The following is a 12,827-nucleotide window of genomic DNA, read 5'->3' as shown; positions in this document are numbered from 1 at the left end:
GGTAAATTTAGGAAAAAAAATGCTGCTTTGAAATGAATCTGACTTTTAAACTAATCTGTTGCTTCCAGACACTACCAGAAAAACACCTTACATTCCCATTTCAAAAATGGTATAGATCAGCATAAGTATTCAAATGATAAATACTTACATAGAATTCTGGTAGAAATGAATGATAATTCTTCTTTACTAGAAGATTAATTTTTATTTACTTACGCCTCGTATCCAGCTGCTTTGGATAGAAATGGGAATTGCAATTGAAATGCAAAATCCTTGCCTTTCAAGTGTATTTATTATTTAAATAAAATTGCAATAAATGTTGTATACAGGGAAAAAATGTATCAAGCATTTTATATTTAAAACTGGTTTACTACCAAAGCTAATTTTACGTACAGCTAATGAATGAATTCATAAGTCTCAGGATCCCAGACTGAGAATTTATTCATAGGCCATTTAATGATAATGATGCTTCAGCTTATTCTATTTCTAAGCAGTTCCTTAACTTTGAACTAGTTATTGAAGTAAATCAAACTGGCATGAAGAAAACATTTCTTTTGTCTGCTGTTAAAAGCTGTTTAATCATTTCAACAAGCTTTAGTTCTGGATGCATAGCCAGTATTTTTCTTCCCAATTAAACAGCTTTCTTTAGAACTTAACAATCAAGAATATATTTCTTAAATAGCATAAATTTTAAGAAGTTGTATTAATAGCAAATGTTAAATTTAAGCCTAAATACATGATGCTATTTACTTTGAAAGAAAAAAAAAAGTTTATTTTAAAAGAGAAAAAAAGTAAGTTATGGAGATAAAATCTATTTAAGCAATTCACTTGGCATAACACACTAAGATTTTGCTCAGTAAGTAGTATAGAGAGATTCATTGCTTTCAGGAGGGATTCTGTTTGCCAGTGTTTCTTCCTCTCTGGCAGGGTGCTAATAATGTTGTGAGCTCCCATGAATCCATGAATTGAAAATCCCCTCATTTCAAAAATAAAAGAAATAACAAACAGTCAGCAGAAATATAAAGCAAACTTAGGATTCCAGGGAGAATTTTTAATAAAACTTCCTAATTTTTCTTCCCATGCAGATGCCTGCATGAACAAACCACCAAAGTTACTTCTGGAATCTTCCTTCATGGACACAATAAGCTATCAGCAATGAAGACAGGAAAGAGACATGGTATAAATTGGTGTTTTCATTTCTGATGTGTATATTTGCTTTTTCACACTGAGCTGCCTTTCTGTTTCCATTATCTCTGATGACAACCCTGGGAGCTGAAAATGTAAGTTCTTGTTTTCCTGTAGGAATGTTTTAAGTATTGAGAAAACACAGTTCATTTCCCTCATGAAATGAAAAGTTGGGAAAGGTAGATGGATAGTATAAAGAATCTTTCAATACAAACAAGCCATTCTGGACAAGAACTCAAGAATAACATTATCAGCTAAGGAAAAAATAATGTGAGCGAGAATTCCATATATTTTCTTTGCAAATCTAACTTCAATGACCTCACACACTACCCCAGAGGTTTGAAGAGATATCATCAGTTTTGCATTAGGAAGTGTAAAATTATTCAATAATGCACACAAAATACAATGTTAAACTCACAGGAATTTCCACTGTTCTAATGCTAATTAATTCATAGTCACTGTCTGGGACATAAAGAAGCAAGTACAATAGCTATGTAATTCTGTTATTTAAATAGTCATTAATAGGGAATCATCTTCTGCTTTTACAGAACAAACTCAGGGATACTGGCATACAGGAGAGAAAAGGAGACAAGGGAATGTACAAAGGGGAGGAATTGTCAGTTAATATATTCTGTGTCTGCTCTTGGCTATTGGCAGTGGTATTACGGATCTAGAATTAAGATAAAGTTAAATGCTTCATGGGCTCCATCCATTTTTCTTTATTGATGAGACCAAGCACTAAAGAATTATTGAAAGTAAATTAATCATGAGAAGAATGATGTAGAAGTCATGCAAATGGCAGTTTGCTAATAAATGTCTCTATATAAATAATTCACTGGGAATGGTTAGAAATAAAGTGAATTATTGTAGCACTAAATGGATAATTCATTAATTAGAATATATTGATGCATTTGTTGAGTATACGTTCATATAAACCTCTTTATCCCTATTTCAAAGGGGAACTAAAATAAATTTCTATTGCTATCAAACAAACATTGTAGCAATGCAGGTGCAGTCAGGAAGACTTATTTGCCACTCAGAAATGAACAGAGATTGGACAAGATCTGTGGGGCCACTGTCCATGAAGAATAAAAATCAGCTTTCCTACTTGCTCATCTGCAGTCTCTGCACTCTTTTTGGGTACTGCAGCAGCTTTCTGGTGTGTTTGACTCTCTTGTATTATGAATCTTATATTTAGGGTCTTGATCTTTTAAATTAAGACTAAATAGCCATTCCCAGTGAATATGTACACAAGCAGCTATATGCTCATCCACTACAGACTGTTACAAGAACAAGAAAGCAGGAATTCTCTAAAATGGCCTTAGGAAGCATGAAAGCACGCTCCATGTTTCTTTCTTTTCTAAAGCTGAACCTTTCAACATTTTCCACAGTATATGATTTGATCTCTAAAGTTCTGTCCTGAAGAGGAAAGAAATGCAGGCTTTGCACAGGAGAAAACCACAATTTGCATCAGCAAAAGGATGCTTTTGAATGGTTCTAAAGTGGACACCTGAAATACCATAAATAGCAAAGAGTGGGAGTGGACATACCCACTTTCAGCCTTTGCAGCATAGCCCATCCACAACAGTCACAACAGAAAAAAAATAGTGCATTGTATCAGGGCAACGTTCTGCCAGGAGCTAATTATAATCTGTTTTGAGTGAAAAATACAATTTAACCTCTTTTATTCTTTGAATGGTTTGCATTACTTAATTTGTATAAAGGAATGACATATTTTTAATTACAAATGAGTTTCAGATGTTCTTAATATAGTGAGAGTATATCAGACTTTCTGTCCGATAAACAAAGAACAGGATTGCTTTGATTCAACCATAATTTTAATTTCTTTCCCTGAAATTATTAATTTCCCCATATATGATATGTGCTTGCATTTTATAGATTGTGGCATTTATTTATGTATACTTTAAATATAATACATAATACACTACAATGAACTACAGCTCATTAAAGACAAGATAAAAAACTAACACACAGTGACTTTCACAAGTGAAAGCAAATGCATATGAAGGAAAAGAAAATGTATGCAGATATGAATACCTTCACAAATGTATTATTGTTTCAAGGAAGGAAGCAAGCTTGAATAACTAGGTCAGAATCAATGGAATTCTCCTCAATGGCATTTTTGAGAAACCTGATTTGGACTTGAAAGATTAAAGGCATATCCAGGTCCACAAATGACTTTTTCTTCTAATTATATCAGAACATAAATCCTATATAGCATAAGGACAGAACAGCTCGAGACAGCTGGAAACCCTACAAATAAATGAACTGATCTGTGAAAGTGCTCCTTGACATTCAACCTGATTTCAGAAATCAAACTCCTGCCAAGGTGTCTGTCTGCTTCATCCCTCCTTTAAACCTTGTACTCATCTCACCATTTCCAGGAGTAAATTTATCTAAAAGCAGGAATACCAAATACAGCAGGACATCTAGGTGTGAAAACAGTGCCTGGGATGTGAGACTTTGAAACATTATTTTAAGAAAGCCTATTTTTGATTTTTCTTCTCAGCTGGGGAAGTGACATTACATGCATCCAAGCTTCCAGGTGCTTCTCTGAACCACAGCCAAGGATCTATAATATTCACATCTTTGTACTTTAGGAAACAGCATGACTGTATCCCTCCAGCTTCAGAAAATGTCTTGCTATATTTACACATCTTTTGCCACACTGCTCTCCAAGTGTAGGCACAAGCTAAAGACTCACGTGGAGGCAGCCTTGCAGGCAGCTTGAAAAGAGTCCATGGGTTTCTGCACTAATTCTTTTGTTCCCAAACACAGTGTATGGCAGCAATGTGTGTCATGGTGTACATACTGTTCTTGCATACATGGTTTAGTACACAGGAGGCTTTGCAGACCTTAAGGGCAGCTCTTGGTCACATCAAGGGCCACGTGTCCAGGTCATCAGTACGTGTTTCATGCTCATGGATCTCATTCCCTGATCAATACCGTGAGATGAAACCTAAAGATGAATCTTACTTTTGTTTCATGCATTCCTGTTTTCTGAATGGATAAGAATATAAACTCTTGCTCTCACCTGGGCTGTTTCCCCATAAACATATTGCCAAAATAATCCTATTACCTTTCCACGTCAACAACTTTGTCATATATTAGCTATCATAAACCAAGATCAAAGGCTTTCTGTACAACTGAAATAAGCTTCCTGAGGTCAGAAAAGCACTTTTTTCTTTTTTCTTAACTCCCACTATATCTGATTGTGACTAGATTGAAATGGCACCCTACTGAAATGTTCCACTCCTGTGGTTTTACACTCAGACTGTGTCCTACTCACAAACATGGGAGTATCAGTGTCTGAGGATGAGTCTCCAGTAGTCCACATTTCCAGTTTTTGCCACAGCCTTTATTCATAGCTGGGGATTTTCAAGGCAACACAGATGCAATATCAGTTTGCCAACATTCAGCTTAACTTTCTCCCACTGCATACCAAAGGGGATTAATGCAGCATAATGTGTGTTAGGAACTCTTCCCTGTTGAAATGTAAGTCAGAATTACACCTGATATTACTCCTCCTTTGTGTTACACAATACTCATAGAACATGCTAGCACATATATAGGAATAACGTCACCCATGATTTCTCTCAGCTGCTTTCAATAGACACTTCTGGTGTTACAACTTCCAGCTGCTTCTTCAATTTGCCTCTCCACAGCAACTTGTTATTGCCCTGAAAATCAAGAAATACTCTTTGTATTGTATTACTTTCACCTTATTCATTTTACCTACTCCTAATTTTTTAAAAGCAGTGGTCTGGACTCTGTGTAGAGGACCAAAGTTAAATGGCAAAAGTTTGGCTTATTTTATGTAGCTTTGGCAGTTTCTTAGGGTCTGTACAGGACACCTGCCTAATGATTTTTCTCTTGCTGCACTCAGAGTCTTATCCACCTTAACAAATCTAACTTTAGACAGTGTTGAGAAGCTTCTGCTGAGCAGCAATCCTGGTCATAGCTTTAAATACATGGACAATGGTCATAATTTTATATCAAGATAAAATCAAGCACAGTCTCCCTTTGTCTTTCCCCTAAATCCAAACTAACTATTTTACCCAGTGTTTGCTAATGTTTCAGGAATTGTATTAGAAACTATTAATACAATCAACACAGAGAGAGGCAACTTGGAATGCAGGGACCACAAGAACCATGAAAGTTGCCTCTCTCCTGTCTTTCAAAACACCACAGTAAGTAGTTGAGATCTTTCTTTCTTCACAGACACCAAAAGCTCCACTACCTTCTCCTCTATCTGTAGAAGTAATTGGCTGCTTAAGATACTTGAATGGAAGTCTCACTGTCAGAATACCCCAGCTAAGGCCAGTTACTAGCTCCCATGCTGGGTGATCTCTTCCCCTTCAATTACATTTTTCTAAGATTTGTTATTTTCTTGCTCTACTAAAGATGTGTTAAACTTAAAATTTTCAGTTTAGGAGTCCTCATTAGCCACCAATCAAGTCCAGTCCTTCACTGGCAGTGACAACCACCAGGTACTCATGTGTGCCGAGCAGTCTGTGTGCTGCCAGGCTTGGCAAGACAGCATGAGATCATTTTGCCTGTTAGGAGTCTAAACTTAGATTCTGTACTTTCACAGCTAGACTCCTTGTCTGTTAGGTAATTTGGTGTCTTTTATTCCAGTGAAGTATGTGCAGCACAAACATACCCACTGACTCCAGGCTCATTTCCATGATTTCTACATTTCAGGGCTTTCAATGCCTTGAGCCTGCTGCAAGAAATCAAGGGATTGTTTGGAGAATACAGCAACCCCAAGCAGAACAAGGCCCCTGCCATTAGCTCTTAAGAAACACCATGACAACCTAATGCTAAGTTAAATATAGGGCACCATCTATGGGAGACAGCTCCACCTGCACTGCTCTGTCCCATGCACAGACACCTTCCACAGCACCTATGGCAGCAGCAGCAGCAGCCCTTCTCTCTGCCACCCAGCAGGAGAATGAGAAAAAGATGGAGTTTACAAGACATATAAAAATCCTGTTAGAACTTAACTCTTGAGGAAATGCCTTTCTGCTGGCCCATATTTCTGTGATTTCACCAGCATTTTTCTGTCAAGCTTTTATATGCTCTTGCTTATGCAGCTTCTGTACAAATTTTGTCCTCATATATTTCACTGATTTGGAGGAACCAGCCACACAGATTTTCATTCCATGGCATCTAACAAGATCACCTGGAACTTTTTTAATGGGAAATGCTTTGGAAAAATATTAAAGTGAACTCCCCATCCTCCTGATGATATAAATCGTAAATGCCATTTAGATTATTTAAGTCTTCTATTAAAGAGTACACAAAATTAAAAATAAATATATATAACTTAGTCTGTAAGAGTGCATAAGCATGAACAGGGAGAAAATTAGTATTAGCATTTGTTTCTTTTGCAAAGTCACTGTGTCACCTGCCCCAAGGTTTGCATGCCATCCTTCTCAGCTCACAGGGCAGGGGCCCGCCAGACGTTGGTGGCTGGCTTGGCACTGCTGCAGGTGTGGACTGAACCCACACATCAAAAAAGGGCAAGAATGTAAAACTTTGGACTAAAAACTCTCAGAGCAACAATACAAAACTAGAACTGAAAGGGTTACAAAATTTGGAAATAAGTCTGTTGAATTGAAAGCATGGTGGTGCTACAAACTGCGTCGGTTTCCTAATCAATTTCCCATGAAACTGTTTTCTAATTGTTTTCTAATTGGGTGTCAGGTGTCCAAGTGTTGGCAGGGAGACACATGGGGTGGCCTCCATGAGGAGAGGTCAGAGCCTATCCCATGTGGACACAGTTGTTTCCAGCCAGTTTCCAGCCAGCTCCAAAGTGACACACCACAGAATGCAGCTGAGCCCATCAGCCAATATGTTGGTGCCTCTGGAAAACATATTTAAGAATGGACATTTAAAAATGTCTAATAGGCAGAGGAGAGGGGGAAATAAGGATGAGAGAGCAGCCATGCAAGCACTGAGGTGAGAGAAGAAGGAAGGGAATTAAGTTTTCCAGGCAAACGTGTGACAGAATAATGGTGGAGCAGGTAATTTCCCACTGCCTGAGAAGGACCATGATGGAGAGTATTTACAGCCTACAGCCCAGCCTCTGGATAATTCTTGAAGGAAAGTATGGTCTTTTGAAAGCCCACACTGGAGCAGATTTTCTTGAAGGAACTATACCATGTAGAGAGATACCATGCTGAAGCAGATGAAAAGCGTGAGGAGAAAGAAGCAGGAGAGAGAAAATGGTACTGGACTGACTGTAACTAACTCCCCATCCCCCCTCCTCCTGTTCCACATGGAAGGGGAAGGCAGAAGGGTCAGGGATGAAAGACCGAAGTTTATTGTGGTAAAAAGGGAATACAGGGGAGAAATCTTGCTTTAATTAGTCCATGTTTCTCACTATCCACATGTTTTCACTGGCAATAAATTATATAAATCATTATATTTAAAGTTGAGTCTGTTTTGCCTGTGGTGGTAAGTGGTGAAGTATCTCCCTGCCTTTACCGCAGCCCAAAAAGTCTTTTGTTCTCTTTTCTTACCCTGTCCTGTTGAGGAAGCAGAGTAAATGAGCAGCTGGGTGGGTGTCTGTCTGCAGTCCAAGGTCAACCCATCACATGAATCACCTCATTTCAATATATTTTTGCATGCACAAACTGTACATATGGTCATGGCTTTAGGGGCCAGGTTGTGTCTGTTCCCTCCAGGATCACTCAAGAAAATGACTTTTTCCTTGCACAGGGATACGTGAAACACTCCTCAAAATACTGTAAACCCTCCTTCCTCTGAAGGGTGTCTCACCACCTGCCAGTGACCTACAATGTACTGGCTGCCTCAAAAATTGATGTCTGAGAATATCAAAGCTGTCACATTATTTCCTGAGATTTAATGAGACGATGTGGGAGAAGAATGCACCGAATACCCAGGAGAATTGGAAGGTTACTAAAATCCAGTTTTTCAATGCCTGTAGAGAAAAGTACAAATTCTGGAAAAGGAAGCACCTATAAAATCTTTTGTGTTTTAGTTTAATATAATCACAACAAATTCATCACCTTAATTTTTTTAGTGAAACATGTAAAAAAATTGATACTTCAGTAAAGTGCTTCATAGATGTAGAGATATATTGAAAGTGAGTCAGCACAGTAAAAATTAATGTAAAATATAAGCCACACATTGCATCATGAACAACAAGTAAATTCTATAATTGTGTTCAAAAAAGTGAAAAAGAATTCAAAAGTTTCAGACAAGGGACAAAGCATCCTTCCAAGGGACATTTGCCTTGCCATTAAATATGCACTTTTCCAGTCTGAATTTATCTACCTTTGGTTTTCAGCCATTGATTTGGCTGAAGTTGTGTAGGATTCAAATAACTTAAGCATAATTTTTCATGGACCTTCAGAGTTTTAAAAATTAAAATTTTTCAGGACATCAGTTTTTTACTCAGAAGCCCTCAGTAGTAACCAGGTGAAGACAATTTTCCTAAGCCTGAAATAAGCTGATGAAAGATACACATTTTTACTATTAACCAAGATTTCTGATATGTTTTCTGCAAGCATCCCACAAGCAAAACAGCTTGAAATGATCATAGTGGCTGCAATATGGTGGAACATATCAGAAATAGAATCTGGCAAATTCAAACTATCTCTTCTGAGTATTTTTTTCAAGACATAGTCAGCAAATCCTAAACTTCAAATAGCACTATCACACTGGCTCTAGAAATGTCTGCTGAGGATTTGGAAAAGGAAGGACTAAATCAATATTTCAAATACACCAGAGATTTTTTTTTAAGATATTTCTCTAGCTGTGGCCAGCATCCAACACAGACAAGACTAGAAGCCAAGATGCATTTTGGCATGAAAAATATCCCAAATATCTTATACCAAGTTTTATTACAAATCAATAACATGGGACCAGGTCACTGGCAAAAAAAATATTGACTCCATGCAAAGATAGCATGGGGCCCTTAAATCTCCTTAAGTCATGATTTTAGGATTGGCTTTCAGAGGCTCATATTGGCTTTCTGAGATAAATTTCAGCCCTCGTTAAGGAACTGCTATTTCTCCCACTTGCACATTAAAATCGCTCTGAAGTTAGTACCTTATTTGACACAATCTGTCTAAGAAACATTTTGTATACGAAGCATTTTTTTGTGTTTGTCTTTTAAACTTCTCTAAGTTCACAAGAGATGTTGAGGATAATGCTTGATATGATGCTCAGGGACAAAACACAATTAGTGTCACTCTGAAAAATAAATCAATTTAGTATTTGTTCAATCCCACTTAGCAAAGGAAAAACTGGAGCTGTTAGTTCATGTTAGTACATGAAGAAGTTTCCTTTAGATCAAACTCTTTGCTACGTTTCTTTCACTTCAATAAAAGTTCAAGAGTATTTTCACAGTAATTCATTAAATAGACTTATTTTTCTGTTAGTGAAAAAGCAATCACTAACCTCTCCTCCTCCATCTCAAAAGAAAATCCATATTTTCACCTACTGTGGAGATAATGTAAATTGAAGCAAAGCCTAACAAGCTGTTTTGAAGAATATTCAGTGTATTTTGAAGATTAATTCTGCTTCCAGCTCATGCCATGCTTGGATTATTTTAGGTCTCATATTTACATCTTTTTCTTCATTATTAGTTGCAAAATTATTCATTTTCAGTAAGGAAGATCTACAGCTGTATATCTACCAGTCATATCTACCTATGAGTGATATAGTTGGAATGAATATATACACATGATATGTGCAGGTAAGTATTACACACATTCTGTATGTATGGCATATTTAGAGTTATATACTACACGCAGACAGAAAAACTGACTCAATTTGAATATACCAAGCAAAATAATGACTCAAAATTTCCTGTGAAAAGCTTCTCCAATATTTATCTGTGGCTTGTGCCAAAAATTTGCTCCTTGTTGCAAGATTAGATGAATCTAATTTCCATTTCTGCTACTTGTCTGGAAGATTGAAAAAGTTCCCCTGGCTCCTGTCATTAAGTTTTGGGTTTTTTTTTCAAATGTATAAGTACCCAGAGAAAGTGATTGAATTAGTCCTTCAGCCTTTCCCCAATATTCTAGGCTTATGAGTTCCTAAAAGACTTATATCCCAATGGTTGATTGATGGCCTCTGAGACCATTTTTTTCCTGTCCTTTGAATTTCCTTGAGTAGCTCCCTCCTCCAGGAGCTGTGAGTCACAGAACAGGGCACAGTGGTCTTATTGGTGGTGTTCAAACTGGTTTGATCTTTTTAATGTCTCTACTGTATATTTTTTTTCCTCTTCATGCATGGATCAATATAAGGTTCAAAGTGTCAACTTGACACCAAGATCTCACAAAAAAGCTCTTCTCTCTCCTGCTCTGCAATCTTCTGAATTATTGTTTTCGAAAACAGACAATGGGTCTGTCGCACCCATCCTATGGGTGTGTTTCTGATTGTAAAATACACTTTCCTGTATTAGACCATATTTAGCTGGTGGTGATAAATTTTGACCAGTCAGTCAGATTGGCCTGTGATGGCAGCTGTCCTAAGCACTATCAGCTACCCTCACATCTCTGTGCAAAGCCTGGAAAAGCCAGTCACTGGAAACCCAGCTGGCAAATGATACATGTCATCATCCATAAGGCTATCAAACAAGATGAGAGCGAGGACAGGCATTTAGTAGGTGCTCCTGAACACTCCCTCACTTATTCTTTCCTTATTTCCATATCCATCTAGATGACAGATTTTAGTACTCTTTAAATGAGCTCTACTCCTTCCTGCTTCAAGATCTCATGTGATTTTAAGTCATATGAATTTTAAAAAAAATTATACATTATTCATTATAGTTGCTGTGATCATTCTGACTTCTGAGCTTGTCAGTGAATGGTTACAAGTCTGGGCAACAAGACTTGATATCCAATAAACAAAAAGGTTTGCAGAATTCTACTGTCTCACTTCTAATTCTTTGTTACCTGAGTACACTGTTGCCATTTCTATTATTTTCTGATGAATTATAGTCAGGATAATCTATATTAATGTTTATTTCTGTGCACACTTCCTTATAAAATTTTTAGTTTTGTTTCTTTATGCATCTGCACATCAGTGTGCTCTATGGTAATTGCTAAGAATGACCGATTGATTTCAACAGAATTTGACACAGAAACAGATGTCTCAAAGATGCTGAGTTCTGTGAGGTTTAGGAAGACAGCAGCTAGAGAAGGGCCCAAAGAAATGTTCCCACTTAAAGCATAGTGGACTTCAGGCATTTCATTTTATGCCTGAATTTCAGGCATTTTTATGCCTTCAGGCATTTTTATTGCAACAGCTAGGGACCAATTAGTAAGTGAATAAATATGTCCCTGGCAGCTGGCAAATTCACAAAGATGTAACTTTGAGCTAATCCCAGCAGATATTGCCTCTTAGCCATCCAAACCAAAAGTCATGAGAGAGAACTCAGAATAAAGAAGGGAGTGAACAGCACAGTGTGACAACCCAGGGGATCTGAGAAAAAAAATGGATATATTCTCAGGGCAGTGGTTAAGGCAGGAAATGAGGCTTCATTATTTTTGCTGCTTGAAGAATGTATGTTAATAGGCGCTCTCCTTTTTTTTGAACTCATCTACTTCTCCAATATTTTGTTAAAATGTAATATTTCAGTGTCTCCAGACATACATGCCAGGGTCCTCCAGGCTGGAACATGAAATAGTTCAGGCTGGACACAGAACACAAAGAGGGCCCTGCAAATGGAATTCAAATACTTAGATCATGTTTTAAAGATTACTGAACATCTACCTCAAAGTGCAGATAAATGAGTATTAGTTTTTACAGTAGTGTGACTGTAAATCAGATTCTCTGCTGACACAAAGGGGGAAGTGACAGTCAGCTGCATGCCTAATATTTATTTGATTTATTGTTTTTTTGGTACAGTGTGACAGCAGATTAGCAAGGCATTTTTATGACATTGATGATCAAGAAGTTATCAACTCACATCACTGGGACATTTTAACAAAGAGAATAAAAATAATAAAGCATTCCATCTATAACAGTTACCTAAGTATGTGGGATTCACATTCTCTGAACCTGAGAGAAGCAGTGAGAGAAGCAGAGAAAAGAATGATCAAAATAATTCTTATCTCATTTGCTGCTCCTGTGTTGTGCCCAAGTAGAATGCAATGTGGAGATTGTTTACCCAGAGTGATGGTGTTTTGTTTCCTTGGCCTATCAGGGCCAAGCGCGTGTGCAGACTGCTGGTCAGCAGACAGTCACGAGATTCTGGGCAGCTGAGTTGAGTTGGGTGCTTGTGCAGATTCAGTTTAGATTCAGTGTAATATTGTATAGAATACTATGGTATAATAAAGTAATCAATTAGCCTTCTGATATCAATGGAGTCAGATGCATCACTTTCTCACCATCGTTGGGTTGCCCTGCCTTTACTATATAAGTAAACAATTTGATATAAAAATCCAGTAACAACTCATAAAAGCCCAGGAGCAGTAGTTCTACATGTGTTGGTGAAAATACTAGATTAGTAGAATGTGGTTACTCTGGTCCACCCCATTAATTTTGATTTAGAAAGGAAACAGGATAGTGTGCATGCCCTTGACTGGGGAAGGTATGCTAAGAAATATGCTATTTTCCTTCAGATTTGGTAGTTGTTTGGA

The 12,827-nt window shown here is 37.4% G+C and overlaps 1 protein-coding gene across 1 annotated transcript in view; it reads right to left on the bottom strand.

Annotated features, from left to right (window-relative positions):
* Positions 1-12,827, bottom strand: part of XKR4 (XK related 4) — a 227,886-nt gene that overhangs the window by 18,947 nt on the left and 196,112 nt on the right. The gene's annotated exons all lie outside the window — the stretch shown is intronic.

The sequence above is a fragment of the Molothrus ater genome, chromosome 1 (genome assembly GCF_012460135.2).
Source record: "Molothrus ater isolate BHLD 08-10-18 breed brown headed cowbird chromosome 1, BPBGC_Mater_1.1, whole genome shotgun sequence".
Taxonomy (NCBI): domain Eukaryota; kingdom Metazoa; phylum Chordata; class Aves; order Passeriformes; family Icteridae; genus Molothrus; species Molothrus ater.
The sequence above is the reverse complement of the archived record's forward strand: the minus strand, read 5'-3'. Positions and strand labels throughout refer to the sequence as shown.